Source organism: Podarcis raffonei, chromosome 2 (assembly GCF_027172205.1).
Source record: "Podarcis raffonei isolate rPodRaf1 chromosome 2, rPodRaf1.pri, whole genome shotgun sequence".
In the NCBI taxonomy this organism is placed as follows: Eukaryota; Metazoa; Chordata; class Lepidosauria; order Squamata; family Lacertidae; genus Podarcis; species Podarcis raffonei.
In genome coordinates, this window is record NC_070603.1 from 89,170,808 (window position 1) to 89,176,521 (window position 5,714).

A 5,714-nucleotide genomic window follows, 5' to 3' on the forward strand; every position below is an offset into this window, starting at 1 on the left:
AGGAAAGAAGTTTTGTTTGGATTTTTAATTAGTGAAAGTTAGAAGAAAAATGTTTTCCTTCCCAGGAAAAAAAAATGAAAAGCTGTGCTCTCGCTCTCTCTCTCTCTCTCTCTCTCTCTCTCTCTCTCTCTCTCTCTTTTCCCCACCCCCCACCCCATTAATCCAGATTTTCCCAGTCCACAGATAATCTGCTAAGGAAAGACAATCCAATATATATTTGCATGTCACCTGACTCTGGATGCACTAAGGCGCATTGTGTGAAAGAGTTGTTTTTTTAACGTGGTCACATTTCTCTGTGTACCATCTACTGCCATGTCCCCTACTTCAGTTCACCTGAGCATAACGCAAGTCATTTTCTTTCTACCAGCCCAAAGCAAAGGATGCAGCATACCTATTTTTACCACTTGTTGCTCAAGGCACATTTGCAATAGATACATTTTCAATTTTAAAAACAGCTGTTTTGTGCCAAACTGCTCTTGTGCAAAAACAGCTGTATTGAAATTAAAAATTAAATTGGCCCTTCAGGAAGCTTTTGGTGGTCAAAATGAATAAATGCTTATTTCCATTTGTGGCTATTTCCCTGTATCGTCCCAATTTTAGTATATATGCTATCGAAGCGAGCACCTTTTTGTGTGTGGATGCACCGTCCTAGAAGTATTGCAGTACCAGGTTGATGCATGGAGTAGATGGAGCAAGCCCCCATTCCATCTCCCAGCTCAAAAAATCCATTAAATAGATAGTCCTCAAATAAAGGACGTATCAGATATTAAACTGATAAGAACAGATACCACACCTGATCTTAGCCAAAAGCCCGAGAAGCGTGGCTATTTCTAATTGCTGCATGTTGAGGGTACATTTGCAGAACGTAGTAAAGGTAAAGGGACCCCTGACCATTAGGTCCAGTCATGGCCGACTCTGGGATTGCGGCGTTCATCTCGCTTTATTGGCCGAGGGAGTACAACTTCCGGGTCATGTGGCCAGCACGACTAAGCCGCTTCTGGTGAACCAGAGCAGCGCACGGAAACCTTCCCACCGGAGCGGTACCTATTTATCTACTTGCACTTTGATGTGCTTTCGAACTGCTAGGTGGGCAGGAGCAGGGACCAAGCAACGGGAGCTCACCCCGTCGCAGGGATTCGAACCGCCAACCTTCTGATCGGCAAGTCCTAGGCTCTGTGGTTTAACCCACAGTGCCACATGCGTCCCTTTTGCAGAACATACATCAAGCTTTTAATTAAAATAATAATACAGAGGTTTTGTGCAAGAGCAGTCTTGTGCAAAATGTCAACATGAATAACCAAATAAATAATATGAACATGAATTGACAGCTAAAATATGTAAACATGAATCGGGAGTGAAGGGAGATGGGAATGTGGAGGCAATGAGGTGACGTGCTAACCTAAGGACAAGGTGGAAAGAAAAAGCAATTTGAAAAGCTATCTATCTAGGGAGCTGGATAAAAATCCAACATTCCTGAATGTTCCTGAACTGATAAAGGAGCTGTGATATGTTAGCATATGCAGCTAGCTCTGAAATCTTGGATAGCTGCTGCCAGACAGTGTAGACAATACTGAGTATTTTGATTGATCCAATACAATACTGAGCAAAATGGACCACTGGTCTGATGTGATATAAGCCAGCTTCCTCCACTCCTCTGAGTGTCTGTGCAAAGTGCATCATAAGAACATAAGGAGAGTCCTACTGAATCAGGCCAAGGACCTATCTAGTCCAGCACTCGGCTGTACATCCTGCTTTTCTGTTGGTGGCTTATGAAATGCTAATTCACAAGGACTCTCGCTGCATGGCCAGTGTGTTTACATCTGAAACTGACATGCTCCTCTAGACTCAGAACCTGCTTAGTGATCCTGTGACTTATAAATAAAAATCCACCTGTGCCAGAAGTACCGGTTGATATTAAATATTTTGGCAAAGTAACTGCACGTTCAGAAGGTGGGGGAGAATTCCCATTTGATTTAGCTGTCTTGTTTTCAGACTCATCTGTCAAAATGACACGATATGGAGATTTATAGGCACTGCAAATGAGAACTTGTCAAGTGCTTTTCAAATTATTTGTCTATTAACTGCAACAGTGATTTTTGGCATTTCAGAGATCGTGTATGTGACTCATTCCAACTCTGCTACTTTTCATGATCACAACAAAAGCCTTTGACTCTTGCAGCTTCTCTTAAAAAGCCTTCAAGTTTCTATTGCAGCATTTGTCAGGCTGAAGAAGTTGATTGAGGACTGTGGTGTTTGGGCCCCTTGAAGCTTGGAAAGCACAGAATGCGAGATGTCCAAACTGCCTCCATTTCCTCTGTCCCCAGGGCCATTGCTACAGCCAATTTGAAGAGAACATAAGAGGAATTCTGTCTTGGAAAGCCACTCATGTAAACTTATAAATGGCTATTTAAACTTCCCAAGCTGGAAAAATTTTGGGGGGATTTTGCACAAGTTTTTTTTAAACAAAGAAATGGAAATAATGCACGGGTCCTTACTCCATCAAAAGTTCGCTTTCTAGCAATAAGTATATGATGGAGCATGAACCAACAAATGCTTTCAAATTCTTGATCTGGTCACCCTAATGAACCACAGACAGGCAGGGTAATCCTTTTAGTCCTTACATCAGCAGCCAGCTTACGCACACCATCATTGGGAAGTGCATCAAGTTTCATTTTTGTTTTTTCAAAAAAGAATAACATCATTTAATAAAATTGATATGCCACTCGATTGTAAAAAAAAAACCAACCAACCCCAAACCTCAAAATGGTTTACAAAATGAATAAAAACAATGAGATTTTCAGTAAAAGCAACTATTTAAAATATTGAAACAGAATTAAAATGAATGGTAAGTTGAAAAACAGCTTGAAACATGCACCAGCATTCTAAGTTACCTGAATAGGCTTCCCTAAACAAAAAAGTTTTGAGCAGGCACCGAAAAAGTACAGTGAAAGTGCCTGCCTGATGTCAATAGGCAGAGAGTTCCAAAGTGTAAGTGCTGCCACACTGAAAGATTGATTTCTTACAAATGCAGAATGAGTATTATGTACAGGGGTGGAGGAAGGGTGTGTGTGGTGGGGGCAGGCCGGCCCAGTTGTCACCACTGAGGGGGTTAACAAAATGGCAGGAGGCACTCACTGCGGGGCCTGCAGTGCGCCTGAGGCACGCATCTCTCCTGGGAGTGACGCGGTGGCTTGGGTGCCCGCAGGCTCTACACTGCCCCCAAACAGTCTGTCCACCGCCTCCCCCTCAGCTGTAGGGGGCTGAGTGGGAAGAGGCAGGCAGACTCCTTGGAGGCCCTGCAGAAGGTCCCACCCCGGCTGGCCCCGCCCCCGCAGGCGACTGGCCCTGCTCCATGGGTGGCTAGCCCCACCCCCAGGCACAGGGCATGTGTGCTGCCCCTGGCACCCAATTGGCTTGCTCCACCACTGATTATGTAGCACATGCAACAGTGCCAGTTCCATAGATCCATTGAATGGGCATATATCGGGTAAGGCAATCCCACAGGTAAACTGGCCCCAAGTTGTTAATAAACCAGGGGAAAGAGGTGCATCTTCAGGATGTGATGAAAACTGTGTAATGAAGCTGCCAGAAACTTCTGGGAGCTGCCACAGTCAACGCCTTCTGAGTTAAGCACATGCACCCCAAACTTCTGAGAGCCCTGGGAGAGCTGATCTTAACACCCAAGAGAGTCTGCAGGGAACAAGGGGATCTTTCAGGTATTGGGCATAAATCATTCAGGGCTTTAAACACAAATATATTGAATCGGTACCATAAACAAACAGGCAACCAATGCTATTTTAGGAGTTCTAAAGGGAACTCCAGCTAGCATTTTGGACCAGTATAAGTTTCCAAGTTGTCTCCAAGGTCAGCCCCACAAAGAGCACATTGCAGTAATCCAGTCTGGTGTAGTCATGTACCAGCCAAGCAAAGCCTATAAAGGAGAAACAAGGCTAAATTCTTGCAGCTGGCTGACAAAGAGAAGCTGGGGAGGGAATGCCCTGAAGTTCATTGCTCTAAATTCTATGTCTTATTTTTTACTCTTCTTGGGAAGCTAACAGGCACGCATTGCAATGGTGGTCAGAACTCACATAATAGAGTATCCTCACCCTTAACTGACTTCTGGAGGTACTCTTGGAATTCTGCACATGGAGAATTATTTCTCTCCATGATAATAAACTGAAATGGAGGCTTTAGGGTTTTATTTCTGCTAAACTCCTTCAGATGATGAGTCATTAAAATAATAATAATAAAGGGTTACTCAGTGCGGCACAACCCTAAAGAAGGTGCAGCCCATACTAATTATAATGATTTAACATGGAGGACGAGCCCTTCCAGCAGCATCTTCCTGTGTGGGGGGCACACTTTCAGTGATAACATTGGTTTCAAGTGAGTTGCAAGAGGTGCTAATTATACAGCTTGTCCCTGTCTTCTTAACCAAACTGGGGAACAGGGAGCTTGGAGAAATGTATAAAGGTCACTGTGAAGAAACCTAACTATTTAGTGCTTCCTTTGCTGGAATTTCTATAAGTAAAACTTCTTTGGAAACAAAGTTCATGACTGAAGGAGTATGGTTGGGACTTACTAATGTTGGAACGTAACAGCTGAGTGGACTCCATGTGCCTTAAATGCCATAATATATGTGTCTCAAAAGTGTGCTGACTGGGGCAAGGTTCTTCGTCCCTCCCCTATCTTCCCAGCTGCCTCTCCATGGCAACACTGACATGGGAGCCAGTGCCTTCCTCCCTCAAGGTCCTTCATTCCCAGAGGCACTTTTTGCTCTCTGGCTCTGATCTGTGTCTGACATCAGGACACAAGAAGCTTTCAGCTTCTTTAGATCTAGTGGGGGTTGGCCCAAATAGGGCACTTCCTCACAAACCTCTGTCTGCCCCCACTAAATGCCCAGTCCAAGGGTAGCTCTGTCTGTTGCCTTCCTCCTCATCATTGTTGCCCTTGCAGGGAGAGGGGTGGGGAATTAGTTGGCTCTGTTTGTGATTGGCTCTAGTTCCAGCTCCTGTTGGCCTCTCCCTTTTGCCCTATGAGTCCCAATGGGCACCACCCACCTCTGTTTAAGTCCCTGGTTTGTTACATCCCAGTTTTCAGACAATGGCAGCTGAGGCTGTGGCAGTCTCTACAAATGACAGAAAGCAACAGTTGGTCCCAGGCAGCCTACATTCCCCCAAGACTGCTAAGAGTCTGGGAGAAAGAGCAACTCATGGTCTAGCCCTGAAGAAGACTTGACAGCTGACTCTACATAAAGAGAGCCTTGCTGGGTTGCACCAAACACCCACTTGATACAGGAGGGAGGAATCTATGGCCCTCCAGAAGCTGTTGGACTACAACTCCCATCACCCCTCCAGCCATTGGTCATTGTTGCTGGCTGGGGTTGATGGGATACAGAGTCCAACAATGCTTGGATGGTTCTCCAATTCTCTTCTCAAGAGTGGACAGCCAGTTGCTTCTGAGAAGCTTACAACCTCCTTTTGGCTCGTCCTCAGCATCTACCATTCCAAAGTACATTGCCTCTCAGTTTGGAAGTTCCATTTATCTACCATAGCTAATTACTGTGTTCTTCCCTCTGAGGCTGGGGATTCTGCTTCCACAGCTTCCACAGCTCTGGCTGCTCATCAACCACTTGGGTCCACTCCTCCATGCTCTCTGGGGTGCCAACTTGAATAAAATATTGGGAGGGGGGGTAAGCCCCAACCTGCATATTT

The 5,714-nt window shown here is 45.1% G+C and overlaps 1 non-coding gene across 1 annotated transcript; it reads right to left on the reverse strand.

Moving 5' to 3' along the window:
• Positions 1-633: 633 nt before the first annotated feature.
• On the reverse strand, positions 634-823 carry LOC128409660 (U2 spliceosomal RNA). The gene has a single exon (XR_008329283.1). It is a non-coding gene; the product is annotated as a U2 spliceosomal RNA (small nuclear RNA).
• Positions 824-5,714: the final 4,891 nt, after the last annotated feature.